The sequence below is a fragment of the Ochotona curzoniae genome, unplaced genomic scaffold (genome assembly GCF_017591425.1).
Source record: "Ochotona curzoniae isolate NIBS_2020 unplaced genomic scaffold, NIBS_Ocur_1.0 scaffold_3223, whole genome shotgun sequence".
Classification (NCBI taxonomy): Eukaryota; Metazoa; Chordata; class Mammalia; order Lagomorpha; family Ochotonidae; genus Ochotona; species Ochotona curzoniae.
Genome location: NW_024467108.1, coordinates 6699445 through 6716365, shown reverse-complemented (window position 1 = coordinate 6716365; position 16921 = coordinate 6699445). Strand labels below are relative to the sequence as shown.

Sequence of the window (16921 nt, the reverse complement as noted above, 5' to 3'; positions counted from 1 at the left end):
AAGGCAAAGGAACCTCATCTCAAGATCCAACCTTGCCCACTGGCATGAAGACAAATCCTGTTGTATGCTGTCTTTCCTTCCCTTATCATCCAGTACTATGTGCTATAAGAGGTGTGGAAGTACCACAGGATTACAGAATTGTTCCAACTTGGGGAAACTCTAGAAATAGTCAAATAAACAGGACACTTAGCTCAGCTTTGTAGTGTTAACGAGTCGCAGAAGGAGAGAAAGGCTCAGAAACAGGGGGAAATGAGTAGTGCAAGAGCGTTAAGTAGTGTTTCAGTGTAACGTGAGATGAAGCTACAAAGGCCAGGTGGTAAAGCGCCAAGTTAAAGGAGCTTGGACTTGATCCTGAAGGCAGCAACAGCCTTTCCCAGTGTTTAAACAGGGGAGGACACCATCAGATCTGTGGTCTCAAAGATGTTGCTGGTGGGCAGTGAGAAAAATGGGTGTGTAACTGAAATTTGCAGTTCGAGTGGTAATAGTGGATGAAGGGCAAGAACTTGAAAAACACACCTGACAAGACTTGACATCCAGTTTGATACGGAAGTTGAGGGAACTGGGAATTATGTCTAGGTTTCTATTTTGGCTGACCACTGGATTGTGGTCCATTCCCTGAGCTGGGGGAAGGCATATGAGTCATTAGGGTTGCAGGAAGTGACAGGTGATAACCAATATTCTAAAGGGCTGACTAGGCTAGTCATCTTTACCATTATCATTGCATGACCCAGGCTTGGGGAGACCCAGTTTAGGATACACAAGTCCCTACTCACGACAGAGAAACTATGGTTTAAAGGCACTGAGGTCCTATTGCCAACGCATATGGCTGGTATTTGAAGCAAGGTAGTCCGGTGTCCAGAATTTCAGACACGAGTACTGTCCCTGGTTCTGGACCTGTTGCATTTGAGGTACAACCAGGAGTGCAGTAAACGCTGTGTGGGAGGTATTGGTAAATACAGAATCTTCGCTGGGGGCAAGGCTTGGGTGGAAAGCAGACAGCATGAAAGAAGAAAAACCGGAAAGGGAACCCTTTTTTTTTCTGTGTCAGGTCACCATGGTGATCCATTGTCTCCCAGCCCTCGCTCCAGGATTAACAGATGCCCGGCTCTGAGATCACAGGGGGCCGCGCAGAGTTTTCAATTCAGCTCTTGGCTGTGAGCTAACCGAGGCAAAGTCGCTCAGCAAGCAGAAGCTCCTCCCATCACGCTTCCAACCCAGGGTCAGCCGTCTTTCTCGATCTTAAACCATCCCAGAAATTGCGCAAAGATTTTCTGGCACAAAGTCAGCATCCAACAAGGCGGCAGCCGGTGAGAGCTCCTGCGCAATGACGTCACGCGGCAGCCGGGTGATCCCGGGCCCTGACGTCACGGGCCGATGACGTCATCCCGGCGCTCGCCCGGGCCGGCCGGGCTCACGTGGGTCGGCCGGTCCTCCCCGCCCCCTCCCACCTGCGGGAGGCGGGGCGCGCGGGCGGCGGGCGGCTTACAATAGCGCGCCTGCGGGCGGGGCGGCGGCGGGCGGAGGTGCCGGCTGCTGAGTGGACGCCCCCTCACGGCTGCCCCCGCACGCTCCCGCCCCCTCAGCGGGCGCCCGGCCGTCCCATCCCACAGACACTTTGCCCTCGGACTCTCAGCCTTCTTTCCACCCCCCCGCCCCGCGAACCCTGCACTCCCCAAATCGCGCTGCAAGAACTCAGCCTCCCCAAGCGACTTCCCACCTCTCCCTCAGAGGCCCACCGAGCCCCTCACGTCCCCGCCCCTCTGCGACCACCGAGCCCGCACCGCAGCACCGCCCCGCGCCTGCCTCGTGGGTCCCGCGGTCCCCAGGGCACCCCCGGCGCGAGCGGCTTGCGGGAGGGAGAAAGTGAGGCGGCAGCCCGCGCACACTCGCGCGCTCACTCCCGCTCGGCTGCGGCCGCCGGGTGGAGAAGAAGGAGCCGAGCGGAGCCGAGCGAGCGCGGAAGGTAAGAGGCGGCCGCCCGGTGCGGGACCGCGGGCGTCGCGGGTGTCCCGGCGGGGGCGCGCCCTGGGGTGCAGGGTGAGGGCGGCGAGGCGGAGGTGGGGTGGCCTGGGCACTGGCATTCTCCGCGGCAGGGCCGGGCGGGCGGGGGCGCCAGGTGAGAGGAGACGGGCGCCGCCCCGCGAGGCTGGCCGCTCCTGTCGGGCCAACAAAGGCCCCCGAGTGCACCCGTCCGCGCGACCGCCCTGCTCAGACGTCCGGCGACTCGGGGGGACCCCGGAGGAGGCTACGGGCGGGGGTGGGGCCCGGCTGAGGCTGGGAGGCCCGACAGGTCCAAGTGTGGGACTCGGGCTCTCCCGAACTTGGCTGCGGTGCCGTGCTAACCCCGGCCCGCGAGGGGGAAGCCTGGCCACTGGACGCCCGGTTCATTCTGGGTGGAAAAGTTACCCAGTCCAGGCATGGGGGAAGGCACTGTTTAGGGCTCAACTTGAAAAGAGAAACAGTAGTGCTTGGTTCAGGCAGCCCTTCCCCCATGCTGGGCGTGCTCCCTAACTTAGGAAGGTGGAAACAATCGAGAACTGCAGTTGCTGTTTTGTGTGGGTTACTCCATTTCAAAAGATAATGATTATTACAACCTGCACTGTCTTGACTATTTTAATGGTAAACACTACTGGCAGCGATTTAGAGGAATGCTTAGGAAGTACCTGGTGTTTGTTAGTGTTGAAAAACACTTGTTAAGCCCACTGGATAATTGTCTTACACCTTTATCGTGTTTCTAGTACACTGAGAGGTGAAGGGAAAGACTTCATTGCTAGTTAAGAATCGTTTGGAGGGGGCGGGGCGGATGTTTAATTCTGCTTCTTGTGCTTTTGAGTTTTCTTCACGTTTGTCTAGAGAAAACAGGAGTCAGCAGTTCAGAGATGCCTCATTTTTCTTACCTTGGGGTTTTGCGTACTACCTACCTGTGTGACCTTGAGCAGGTCATTTCCAGTTCTAGGAGTTTGCTGCCCCAGGAACAAGAAGGTAGCCGGTTGGCTCAGGACTCAGCTTTCCCTGAGGAGTTCCGTGAGAGTTCGTGAGGAGCACCCCCCCCCCCCCAGGTCTTTGCTGGTGTCCATCTTTTCTCTCTCTGGGCTCCTTGGGTATTCTCTCTTGGTACATGTAGCATTCTAATGTCTGGGAAATCGCAAGTCAAGCGTGTTATGAAACCTATCCTATGTTTACTAGAAACTACTTCTTAGGAGTTTTGGGAACGTGGGCCCTGAGCTGTTCCCCAAAGCTTAGCCACCCTTCATAGGAGCTCGCGCACAGGTCCACCTGGTGCATCTGCTTATTCAGTCATTCTGTTGCCCCCATTACTGGAATCTGTTTCAAGCCTCTTCCTATGATTAAGGGATTCCAAGAGTGTTAAGACCTTCCTTGTCTTCAGAGAGCTCAAAGTCTAGTGGGTGAGGTAGACATGTAAACAATGAAGCCTGGCCTAATCTCCAGGGAGCTCCAGTTGTGCAGGGAGTACTGTGCAATAATTGAGGTTGCTGGACCTGTTTTACAAGTTTGGTCCTGGCCAAATTGAGTCCCTGCCGGGAAGGTGACTGGCCCTTCATCCGTAAGAAAAAGCCTCTTCAGTTAAAGTCAGTATGTGTTTATTGAGGCCTGTGCCAGGTTTGAAGGAAGCAGCATTTGTACATCTACAGGGATTTTTCTAAAAGTATGGTCTACGTGATTTCTCCGCTCTGAGTCTTCACTGTCAAAAGATCAATTTCAGACTCTTGATCACGGGACTGGAGCATGGATCACCTTGGTGGCTTCACTTTTGGTGACCCCTGCCACTTTTTTTTCTCATCTCTGCTTTGCCTGTGCTGTTGTATCTGCCTAGCATGTCTGTCTTCCTCTCTTTTCCCACCTGTGCAGGTGTCCTTGTAACGAGTTGCCTTTTCATCCTCTGGCTGGTGTTTATTGCTCTTTATAGCATTGTATTACAGTTATTTTAAGTTTGTGTTTGTCTTCTTCCACTAGCCTGTGAGTTTCTTGAGGGTAAAATCTGTTTCGTTTTAGTATCCAGCACTGAGTAAATATTTGAATGAATAAATGTAGGTATGAGGAATAAAGTCAAGGTCCATGAGCAGGACATTTCTAATGGCTTGGGTTAAAACAATTTGTTCTCGACCTGGTCCCTGGACCACAACATCGGTGTTATCTGTAATCTTGTTAGCAAAGCAATGGGGACTGGATGAAATCTGTCCATGAAAAACTATGGTTGGGGCTCCGGTAGATACCTCTACTCTAACAAGCCATCCTTGGAGCTCCTGGTGCTTGCTCACGTTTGAGAACCAGGTTTAAAATTGGGTTTGAAGTCCCACCAGCACCCTTCTTTTTCCTTCCATGACACTTCCTGCCTGGCCTTCCATTCTCTTCCACCCATCAGCTGTCTGGTCATCAGAATGAGAGCTTCTCAAGAACAAGCAGTTTTTTTCTGCTTTCTTCATGGCTTTAATCCTGATGGGTTGGACAGGGATGGCATGTATCTGGAATGCAAGTGTTTGCTGAATGAATAGTATGATTTATGCCTGTTTGCTGCCAGCCACAGCTTTGGGGTTTTAAGAATGGTTCTCTTTTTTAAGATTTATTTTTATTATTTTTTTCATTGGAAAGGCGGATATACAGAGAGGAGAGACAGAGAGGAAGATCTTCTGTCCGATGATTCACTCCCCAAGTGAGCACAACGGGCCGATACTATGCCGATCCGAAGCCAGGAGCCTCTTCTGGGTCTCCCACGCGGGTGCAGGGTCCCAAAGCTTTGGGCCGTCCTCGACTGCTTTCCCAGGCCACAGGCAGGGAGCTGGATGGGAAGTGGGGCTGCCGGGATTAGAACTGGCGCCCATATGGGATCCCGGGTGTGCAAGGCGAGGACCTTTAACCATGAAAAGAAAGCACACTCAGGTTGAAATTTACATGTCATTCTCCTGCAGAGTTCTCACGTTTTTACTTTGTTTTAGCTATGGCTTCAAAACTACCTCTACAATGTCCTAGGGTAGGATTGTGATTTGGGTTTGCAAGTCTAAATAAACACTCTCACTTTTGAGTTATTAAACTTGAGATAATCTCTTCCAGGTCTTCTGTGGTTCTTGTCTTTCCCTACTCATTCTTAAAATCGTATCCGTTGAACTCTACTCTTTCTCTGGATCTCTTGAAATGCTTTGTTGCTTTTAATTTCTTATTTGCTTTAATATATATCCATGTTCTCTTTTGCTGGAAGAGTGGTTTCATTTGTTCATTGCCTTGTAACAACACTTGAATTGCTCTGTAATATGTGCTTTTTGGGGGGGAGGATAGGTTTTTCAGTTATACATGGGAAGCTGTTCAGTTTCTTTTTCTTTTTTTTCTAGATTTATTTATTTTCCTTAAAAGTCAGAGTTGCGGGGAGAGACAAAGCAAGATTTTCCATCTGCTGGTTCGTTGTTCATAAGACCACAACAACCTGTGCCAGGCTGTTCCGAATGGGAGTCAGGAGCTTTTTGGGGGTTTCCTACATGGGTGCAAGGGCCCGAATTGGGTCATCCTCTGCTGCTTTGCGAGGTCATTAGTAGGGAATTGTACCAGAAGTGGAGCAGCCAGGACTTGTACCAGTGCTATATGAGATGCTGGGGACAAAGGTGGAGGATTATTGTGGTATGCCACTATGCTGGCCTTTTTTTTCCGAATTTTATGGTACAATTATGTAGGGTATGGGATCACCCCCTTCCCCATTTAAAAAAAAAGATTTATTTATTTATTTGGAAGTCAGACTTAGATAGATAAAGAGATATTCCATCTGCTGATTCACTCCCCAGATGGGTGCAGTGGCCAGGGCAGAGACAGGCCAAAGCCAGGAGCTTCTTTGGTGTCTCTCAGGTGGGTTCAGGGGCCCAAGGACCGGAGCCATTGTACTTGGCTTTCCCAGAAACATTAGCAGGGAGCTGGATCAGAAGTAATATACCTGGGACTATGGGATGTTGGTGTGTTGGGCAGCAGCTTAATGCTGTACACCCAGTGCTGGCTCATTGGTCTGTTTTCTTCAGGAACTCTAGGTAACAGAACATGATATGGTAAATGCTGATATGAAGGATAAAATAGGACAAAACTTGCCAAATAAGCACAACTGCAAGAGAAAGTTGCCTTTGTGTATTTTTTTTCCCCTTCAATTTTATGTAACAATTTAGTTTTGTTACAGAACATTTTGATAGTAAGACTTTTAAAAATTTGGGGTCAGTGCCATGCATAGTAGCTAAAGTCTCTGCTGGTGATACCAGCATCCCATATGGATGCCTGTTCGAGTCCTGGCTGCTCTGCTTCCCATGCAGCTCCCTGTTAATGTGCCTGGAAAGCAGTGAAAGATGACTCCAGTCTTGGGTGCACTTGCATCCAAGTGGGAGACCTGGAGTTCCAGGCTCCTGGCTTTGGACTGGCAGCTCCAACCATTTCAGCTGTTTGTGGATTGAATCAGCTGCTGGAAGATATCTTTTTGTCTCTTCTCTCTGTGTAAATCTGCTTTTCAATAAAAAATATTGAGAAGTATTAAACATTTTTTACAGGTCAGTAGCTTTTTTGGCAGAAAATTTAAAAATTAAGGTTTATTATGGAGTTGCCAATTTGAGATGGCTTCAATTCTGTTGGTTTTAATAAATCCTCCTTCCTCCCATGCCTGCCTGGTTTTCAAAATCATAACTGTGAAACAGAGGAAAATTTTTTTCACTTGGTAAAGAGAGATATTTGAAATTATCACAATGATATACCCTTTCTTTGATAGCACTTCAATTCCTTCTCAAAAATTCATTTACTTGAAAAGCAGAGTGACGGAAAAAGAGAGAGAGAGACAAAGGAAGAGAAAGGGAGAGACCTTCCATGTGCCAGTTCACTCTCACAGTGGACACAATGGCCAGGGCTGAGCTAGGGTGAAATCAGGAGGCCGGAACTGCTTCTGAGCAGAAGGGCTCCAAGCGCTTGGGCCATCATCTTGTTGCTTTCCCAGGCACATCAGCAAGGACCTGGATTGGCTGATGCTCATTAGGGATGCTGCATCACGGTGCTGGCCCTTGACATAATTTCAGCTCATTTTTTAAAAAAAATATTTTAAGACTTATTTATTTGAACGTCAGAGTTAGAGAGATGGAGGGACAGAGAGGTATCGGCATCCATAGTTCCACTGCCTAGGTAGTTGCAGTAGCCTGGAGCCAGAATCTCCTTTCAGGTCTCCCAGGTAGGTGCAGGGGCCCACGAGCTGGTTTTCCCAGGCCGTTAGCAAGGAGTTGGGATGGCAGTAGGGCAGCCAGGTCCTGAGCAGGAGTCATATTGGATGCTGACATCACAGTAGCTTTACTTGCTGCACTTAACTCTGGCCTCCGTTTTAATTTTAAATGGGTAATTTATAATCCAGGGTGGGGAAATAAATAAATGTTGAATAAATTAGGATACCTTAATTTGGTCTCTGTGTCACTATGTGTTCTGGTGAAAGTGATTTTATCTCAGTGACTTTTGTTCTAGCTGTAAAAGGAGGTCAGTGGCAATTGTTGTGGACTAAGTTACAGGATTATGAAGTAAAAATTAAGAACATTTGATATAAAGAAACCTTTGAAAATATTTACCTGTTGACAAGTTGGTGGGTGATGATAAACTTGTTGGCGACAACTTGCGCTGTTGAACACCTCCATAGCAGAAACTGTGTGAGATAGAGGGTTTTTTCCAGTCCCTGAGAATAGTCCTAACACTGGTGATCTCTAGCTGTCTCATCCTGGGGAAAGGAAGGTGTTGCAGTGGCCAGCCTCGGGCTCAGTGCTCACCCACCCGAGTGCAGCAGCCCTGTGCTGTGGGCAGTACGCACAACGCTTTGGTTTTTCTGCACAGAGAGCGTAGCTGTGTTCTTGCAAACAGATACATGGCTGTGGGAGTTTAAATTTCCCTCCAGTTAGCCTGTTCTATTTTGTTCATTAGAGAGATTGATGGGGCCAGATTTACATACATCACTTAGATTTATTGTTCATTCAGGGAAAGGAATAGTGTCTTTTTTGAGATGTTTACCTTGTTCAGTCTTCACAACAGCCCTGTGACATAAATATTCCTAATTCAGGAGCCAGACTACTGAGGGGCGTGGCAGTCTCGTCTTTGTCACTAGTGGATGCCTGAATATTGATTTAAAAATCTAGATGTAATACTTTATTTTTGCCTCTGTGTCATATGGACTTTTGAACTCTTATCAAAATCAGTTTTGAGGAGCATCCTTTTAGATGATTTAGATGATTTTAGATGATTCCTAATCTTCTTAGGCTCTTTTACTTACAAAAACTGTTTGAACTAGAAAAAAAGAATATTTGATGATAAAAGTCTTTGTCAGATGGTCATGATATTACAGACTGAGAAGATAACACCTCTTCATGGAAGCTGCAAGACCAGGCTTTGCCCGTATTCTGAGTCATCTGTGCCTGGATATTATTCATTTCCCTTTATCCTCATGTGCTGCATTTCTCTGCCTCTGTTTTCCCTCCTCAGAATAACTTCCTTTTCTCCTTCATTGTGCTGTTTGCAAGACTGGAGAAATCATGTGATAGGATCCTCCAGATTATATTCTCTCTCTTTTTTAAAAAGATTTATTTATTTTTATTGGAAAGTCAGATTTTACAGAGAGGAGAAGAGACAGAGAGGAAGATCTTTTGTCTGCTGATTCACTCCCAAAGTGGCTGCAATGGCCAGAGCTGCGCTGATCCGAAGCCAGGAGCCCAGAGCCTCTTCCAGGTCTCCCACATGGGTTCAGGGTCCCAAATATTAGGACTGTCCTCACTGCTTTCCCAGGCCACAAGCAGGGAGCTGGATGGGAAGCGGGACCCCTGGGACATGAACTGGTGCTCACATGATTCCTGCGCATACAAGGACTTTAGCCGCTAGGCTACTGTGCTGGGCCCAGATTATCTTCTGTTAAGAAATAGAGCAGTAGCAGGTCTAGAAGAACCAAGCCTCACCAAATCCTTTTAGCATGATTTCATGTGGTATTGATTAGTTGTCTAGAATTGATCTGGATCTTAGCTGAACAAGTTCATTGTCCTGACTCTTATTGGTGGAGTCAGAGGGTAGATAGTTCACATGTGGCATTGGGAAACGTGTTCTTATTTATGGGGTTTTATTCTTTTACTTTTCTATTTCCAGTCCTTCCCAGTGTCCCTTTCCCTTTTAGGCTGAGGCTGGAAAGATTTTTTTTCCCTTTTTAGAATCTGTCTTTCAAATTTAAGAAATGCCAATGCCAAAATGCTTGTATGTGTAACTTCCAGCCTCATCTGCTTGCTACATCTTCAAGGCCAGCCTGCCTTATTCCAGCTTTGATCCCCATGAAGTCAGGATTGATGTCTTCCTCGTCGTAACCCTTGTTCTCATAGTGTTTGCAGTATTACCGTAATATCACTTACCACTTTCTAGGAAATAAGATGGATGTAGCGGAACAACACTTCATGTTAGGCAAAGAGAAGCTTTCACAATTGTTTTAAATATTTATTTGGAAACAAATACTACCTAATGCAGAGTTGTGTGAAGATAAAATCAATTCCATGTGTGAAAATAAATTGTAACATGTTGCTACAAAGATGTAAGGTAGAATAATAGTAATTTGATGGCTACAATTACCCATTGCAGTGGTTTTTAAAATCTGGCTGTGCAGTTGAACTTAGGAAGATTAAAAACATCCCGTTGTTCAGGCTGTATCTCAAGTCTGATGAATTAGAATCTGTTGATTTTGAGGCTTTACAGGTGATGCTGATAGGCACAGAAATATGAGAGATACAGCCGTATAGTAGTAAATGTTTTGTGTATCTGTTATATGAAAATCAGTGTATTCTAGCACTTAAAATTCACCCATTTGTTGAGTATGTGTCAGGAGTGTCAGGCATTTGTCACGGACTCTGAAGGCACCAGTGAGTCACACTCCGTTCCTGAACTCGAGTCTCTAGTGTTTTTGAGAAACAGAAGCGTATGTAGACAGTTGTACTGTGCTGAGCCAGAAATCACATGGAGAGAAGCATGAATGCTGTGTGAACACAGAGGAAGAACATCTACTCGAGATGCTAGTGACCTAGCAAGCCAGTCTTGAAGGAAATGCATCCAGGGTTGACCAAGGAGTGAGGGAGGAGGAGAGAGGAAGGATGTTCCTGAAACAGAGAACAGTTCTGAGCACCTGTCTTGAAACCTTGAGTGGTTTGATGTGATTACAAAAGGGGTATAGGGTGGCAAGTGCTGAGTGCAGACAGGGAGGCAGGCCCTGGTGATGAGGCCTTTTTTATTGTGTTCAGGTACTTCCACTATTGCTATCTCACTTTATTCCTTGAGCAATTAAAAAGAAAAACAAAGAATAGAGAAGCTGGCAAACTCAGAAAGATGTTTTATCTTGACTTCATGTTAGTTTAAAAAGGTGTTTTATTTTGGCTGTATGAAAGAGAAAACAGAGAGGTTAATTGAATTGCCTGAGGTCATACAGCTGGAAACCATAGCTACCACTTTTTAATTTTCTTTTTAAGATTTATTTATTTGAATGGCAAGTTACAGAGAGAGAGAGAGAGGGAGAGGGAAAGGCAGAGAGAGAGAGAGAGAAAACACAAGCTCTTGGGCCAGCCGTTTTCTGCTGCCTCTCCAGGTACATTAGCAGGGAGCTAGGTTGGAAGTGGCGCAGCCAGGATTATTTTATTGCAAAGTCAGTCAGATATACAGAGAGGAAGTTCTTCTGTTCGGTGATTGACTCCCTAAGTGACCACAGCAGCCAGAGCTGAGCCGATCCGAAGCCAGGAGCCAGGAGCTTCTTCCAGGTCTCTCACGCGGGTGCAGGGTCCCAAGGCTTTGGGCTGTCCTCAACTGCTTTCCCAGGTCACAGGCAGGGAACTGGATGGGAAGCAGGGCTACCGGGATTAGAACCAGTGTCCATATGGGATGCCAACACATTCAAGGCAAGGATTTTAGCTGCTAGGCCACCATGTTGGGCCCAGTGCTCTTTTTTTTAAATACCCTTTTATTAATTTGAAAGAATTACAGAGAGTAGGAGAGATAGAAATAGAAAGAAAGAGGATCTTCCATCCACTGGTTCACTTTCTGAAAGTCTGCAAAAGCCATAACTGTACCAGTCTGAAGTCAAGAGCTTTATCTGGGTCTCCCACATGATGGGGCAAGGACCCAAACACTTGGGCCATCTTCCGCTGCTTTCTCCAAGCCATTAGCAGTGAGCTGTATCCCAAGTGGAGCAGCCACGACATGCACCTGGACCTGTGTCCAATGCTGGTGTCACAGTCACAGAGGGTGGCTTTGTCCACTATGCCACAGTGCTGGCTCTGGCAGTGCCTCTTAACCCTCCGTTCCTCTTACAGGCTTCACCCGCTCCCTGTAATACGTTATGCTATAGACCATCAACAGCTGTCACTCACTGTGGGAACATTTCCCAGTGTAGTTGGAGGGACTCTTAGGTCCTCTCTCACCTTTTGGAGAGTTCTGTTTTATAATGTTCTCTTCCATTTGAGATTATTTCCTGTTTAGAATTACCTGTCTTGTTTACAGTGTGAAGTTTTTGTTATCAAGGTAACATTTTATTTTATTAATTCAAGAAGTAACTTAATATATAATTTATAAAGCAACTTAAAAAAATCCTGTAGAACCCAGGTGAGCAAAATAGAAAAATCCGTAATGATAGGCCTTTGAAAATTCACATCTTTTGAACAACCTAAGGATAATTACATGCTTACGATCTACTTATTTCAAAACATTTTCCTATACAATCTCATTTAACTGAATTCTGTCCTTAAAATATCTTCATTTTTACAGATCAAGAGAAAATTGAGGGACTTGTTCATGTTGAAAATTAGAATCTTAACTTCGTATTTGTCTCCTAATCTGATGCTTGTTCCCAGTGTTTCAAGTGTTGCCTTGTTCAGTGACATTTATTTCATTTTCCTTTGACTTTTAAGAAACCCCAGGTTAATGAGACAGTTAGCAATCGTCATAGCCTCTCTTAGCCCCTCTCTTCTGAGAATTCCAGAAAATGCTGAACCAGCACTAAAACATAGTGTCCTGAGGATGGAATACAATATTTGATTGTTTGCTACAATGGATAAGCAGAAATTGATGGTTAATTAATTACTTCAGATGTCCAAGAGGTCTTGAACTTGTCTTTAGGTATCTGTGCTTGCCCCAAGGTTAAATTTCTCATTAACAAAAATTTCTCTTGAAAGGAGTTACTCTTGAAAGAAACTCTTCTTGATACTTTATATTTTATAAATATTTAGACTTTTTTTTTTAACAGTAAGTGCTTATTTTAACAAAGTATTGGGGATACAATATGTGCAGAAATACCCTAATTCTGTGACTTTTTTTCTTTTTGCTTGATTTCATATTAATCCATTCCTCAATCTGTTCCTCAGTTCATATCATTATTTGTTTATACAGAGCCACAAAGTATGATTAACATCTCTGTGTACTAGACTATAGGCTCCAGAAATTATTTATCTTAAGGCATGGTACCTTAGCTATATTTAAAAAAAAATATTTATTTATTTGCAGGGCACAGAGAGACAGACAAACAAGAGCTCTTTGTAGGTTCATTGGCCGTTTGGCAATACCTGACTGAACCTGGGCAGAATAGGGAGCTGAAATTCAACCCAGTTATTTCACATGGGTGAGGGAGTCCTAGACACCTGTTGCTTCAGTTGATAGGATGAGCATATCTCAGGGCAGCTTAACTTGCTACACTGTAACACTTGCCTAATGTCGTACCATTTTCTTTTTTCATTTTAAAGACATATTTATTTTTACTTGAAAGACAGATTTTATATAGAGAGAAGGAGAGGCAGAGAGAGGTCTTCCGTTTGATGGTTTACTCCCCAAATGGCCACATCTGTTAGAGATGAGCTGATCTGAAGCTGAGTCAGAAACTCCTTCTGGATCTCTCATGTGGGTGCAGTGTGCAAAGGACTTGAGCCAGTCTTTAGTTGCTTTCCCAGACCATAAGCAGAGAGCTGGACTGGAAGTGGAGCAGCCTGGACAAGAACCAGCACCCACAGGGGATGCTGGCGTTAGCAGGTGGAGATTAGCTTGCTGCACCCTGTGCCAGCCCCTGTAGTACCTGTTTTTAAAGGAAAAAGTGTAAGTTTTTGGTTTCTGTTGGGTTTCTAGTGCGTGGTATATAGTAAGTAATAAGGAAATGCTTTTTAATTGAAAGAATGTTAACTGAAATCATTCAAATTATGGTTCATTTTATTTCTTTAATACTTTTTCAAAACTTCAAGCATAAAAGAATGCTGTTAATGTTTGGTTGGAAGAAGGTAGGAGAGAAGAAAACTTAATAGGCTAAATACCTCTTGTGCAAATTACTTCTGACCTGAGTTAGAAGCTGAAGGCATGCCTTGATGCTATCTAAGGGTATGGAAAATTCTTAAGCTGATCACTAGCTACTTTTGCCATTCAGGGTCTTTCCGCATTTCATTTGAGTTCACGAATTGTGTATTACTGAAAGATGACAAATTGCATTGAAGCCTTTGTTAGCATAGTTGCCTCCTAGATGGTCATTTCTTTTTCATACTAAGGCAATGTTGCAAAATTGGCAGTTTCCTTAAAGATTACTGTGGGTTTCCTTAAAGTTCCACACAGTTGTAATAATATGTAACACATTTGCTCTCACCAATTTTCTTCTATAAAACAAGAGCTCTATTTTATAAGCTGTTTTGTTGCAGTGTTAATATTTAAAATTGAGCTGCAATTCTATCATATTATTTTGATTTTCATATATATATTTTTTAATTTATTTTTTTATTTTGACAATCTTTACATAGGTAATTAGGGTAAAAAGGTTCAAGAGCTACAGGAAAGTGGATAAGTATTTTTCCATATTGTTTCCTTCATGTTTAAAGGGGGATATTAAGGGAGAAGGCCCACCCAATTTCCCACCCTCCCCAGGTTCCAAATGTAGGTATGCTCTGAGGATCTTGCTCATGTGGTTTTGATATTTCCAACAGTTATGAATCGCTGCCAATCTTGCCACTCCAAGCACTATGAGGTCTTTGAAAAATCCACTGATTGATATAGTCCATCATAGCTGAGATGGTTGGTTGACCTGTTCTGTCTTCTGTCTTTTCTTGGTTAGGGTTCTGAGTCCGGCATTTCTATTGGGGAGATCTCCAAAGAAACTTTGTCTGAGGTGTTCTCAAACCAGATTCTTGTATGTGCTAGCAAGTACAGGACCCGGCACAGTCCATCGCCCTGATCAGCTGGTGGTTGTAATTGCTGGGTTGGTTCTGTTTTCACTCCCGACTTCCACTGGAACCAATGGGTATTGCAGTCCAGCCTGCTTCTGCCCAGCACATACTTGGCCCACAAATAAACCAGCAGGAGCTGCAGCCTAGATGGAGCGACCTGCAATAACCCCCACCAGGCCCGCCCCCTACCCTGGTTTGCCAGTATGTGTAGCAGTAATCCAGTCTGTCCCACACCCCATTCCACCCCAGCCACTGTCTTAGTTTTATGTCCTCCCGTGGGAGTGGTAACCCAAGAGGGATAAGCCCACTATTCCCCTCCCAGGCCTCTCCCACTCCCAGATTATGCACTCTCCAGATAGTTCTGTGGTTTGACTTGACAGAACTAGTCCTCAGTGCCAGCTTCTTCCAGCTGATGCTGTGGCTAAGCCCAAACAACCCTCACCCACTCTTAATTTTGTTTGCACCAGTAGGAATAGTCAGCCCAGCCCGGCTTTTCCCTGATCTAGTCCACATGAGGCGCACAGGTGTTGTAGCCCTGCCTAGTCTGGTCTGCCCCCATCCCAGTCTATGCTCTCCAGCGGGAGTAGCTGTCCAGCAAAGGAACCCTCCCTTATTCCCCTGCCGGCTCTTCCCCCTCCCTGCCTGGTTCTCACGCTTGCTGGTTGGGCACTGCGGTCCCTTCCGGTACACACAACCTCACCTTGGCATTCTGTATTGGGCACTAGTCTTTGTTGCGACTGAACCTGGCTTGACCCACACTGGTGCCTGGATTTGCCAGTGGATGACGTGGACAGATTCAACCTGGTCTTCCCCCAACCCCTGCCAATTGTATGCCAGTGGGTAACTTTCCATGGCCTGTTCTGGGCTGTTTCCTATCATGTTTCTTGCGCTTACCTGGCGGGTCTGTGTCCTGCCAGAGGAGTTGCCCAGGCTCCTCCATCAAAACCTCTCCCAGTGCCAGGTTTCACGCTTACCAGTGGGTCCATGAGCCAGCCCTACTCAGTCCACCTCCTGTCATAGCAGGAACTGTGGCTTTTCCTGACTGGCCTTCCACCCAATCTGGTTCTTGCTGTTGGATGTTTCAGCCCAGCCATGGTTTGTCCATACCCACATATGGCTCACATATGGCTCAGTAGGGGTTTGAGACCTTGCCTAGTCCATCGCACATCTGCCCTGGTCCTCCAGGACACCAGGGGGTGTTGGAGTCTGGCCCGGTTCAGTGCATCCAATCCCAGTCCACACTTGTGCCAAGAGAGACTACAACCATTTCCAGATCAGAACGCAGCCCCCATTCCAGGTCCTACGTGGGTTATCAAATGTCTCTGAAGTTCTGTCTCTGAAGTTTGTTTTTCAAATTTGTTTATATTTCTTTATTCCTTCTGTTCTGGTGTAGAAGTTAATTGATTTTGGGGGCTGACATTATGGCATGATGAGTTAAACCACCCCCTGTGATGTGGGCATCCCATATGGGCACTAGTTTGAATTCTGGCTGCTCCACTTCCTATCCAGCTCCCTACCAGTGTGCCTGGAAGAGCAGTGAAAGATGGTCCAAGTATTTAGGCCCCTCTACCCAGCTGGGAGGCCTAGAAAAGGCTCCAGGCTCCTGGCTTCAGCCTGACCCAACATTGACTGTTGTGGTTTTACCTGTTGTGGTTTGCCATAGTGCTGGACCCCTCAATAAACATTTTTGAACTTCTGTAACATTTTACTTATGCTTTGCATTATAATTAGATGTATGGAGATTAATTTGATATCTGCTGGGATTAATCACAAAGTTAGGCCTAGTCAAATATCCCTTTCTGCTCACTGCTGGGGTCTGTCCTTGTCACTCCCTTTGTCAGTAAGTACTTTTGTAATGGCAGGATAATTAGCGTCTGACGGTAGCCAAAATGAAAATTGAAGAATTTTAGAAATTGAAATAAAGTGATCTTGGAGAATGGCTTGAAACACTCAGACATACATACAATCCACTGACAAATGAAAAGTAGGTAAAATTAGACCAGTTAAAAATTGAAGGGAAATTTAATGTGAGTGATGACATAACAAGAGATGCAGAAGATGGTGATTTGAATAAAAAAAGTTTAAAGAGAGGCTCTGGGGAAAATTGCTTAGCCTCTTACATATTTTAATAAAATATATTGTATCAATATGCTGTGAAGTAAATGAATTTGTTTTTTAAATAAGTATGCTAGTGGCATTTTTAACCTAGATTTTGTTATTTAAGAATTACTTAAAGATAACTTTTTATTTATCTTGATAAATTAGAAACTTGAACAATTTTATGGTGAAGAGGTTATTAGAAATGTTTAGCCCTTGTCATTTAACTTTGATTTTTTTTTTTTGGCTAGAAATTATCCTCAGAAAACAAAAATTTCTATGTATATGCTGATTCTCTCATTAGACTTAATTCTCAGATTGAGGACTGTGCTTTATTTATTACAGTGGTATAATACCTAATGAATGTGTTGAGATAGGAAGAATGAATACTAATTGAAAGGATTTGGAACAGAATTAGTTTGGATGTAATACTTTTGTTAAGTCTAAAAGGTAAACCTCTTATTCTTCTTTTTACCAGGTTCTGCCTACTGTATACTTTAATATTCAAAATCTGCTCTCTGCCTCTGTAGCTCTTGTTCTCATTATCATTCTTCCTGGAGATTGAGATGGAAATGAGGAAGGCTTTGGGCTGCTGCCTGGGTATCCGCATTCAAGAGAAT

The 16921-nt window shown here is 45.1% G+C and overlaps 1 protein-coding gene across 1 annotated transcript in view; it reads left to right on the top strand.

Annotated features, from left to right (window-relative positions):
* The first annotated feature begins 1854 nt into the window (after positions 1–1854).
* Positions 1855–16921, top strand: part of PAK1 (p21 (RAC1) activated kinase 1) — a 142561-nt gene continuing 127494 nt past the window's right edge. Inside the window, exon 1 of the mRNA XM_040964434.1 lies at positions 1855–1963. The gene's annotated coding sequence lies outside the window, so the exon portion shown is untranslated. The remainder of the gene's footprint in view (positions 1964–16921) is intronic.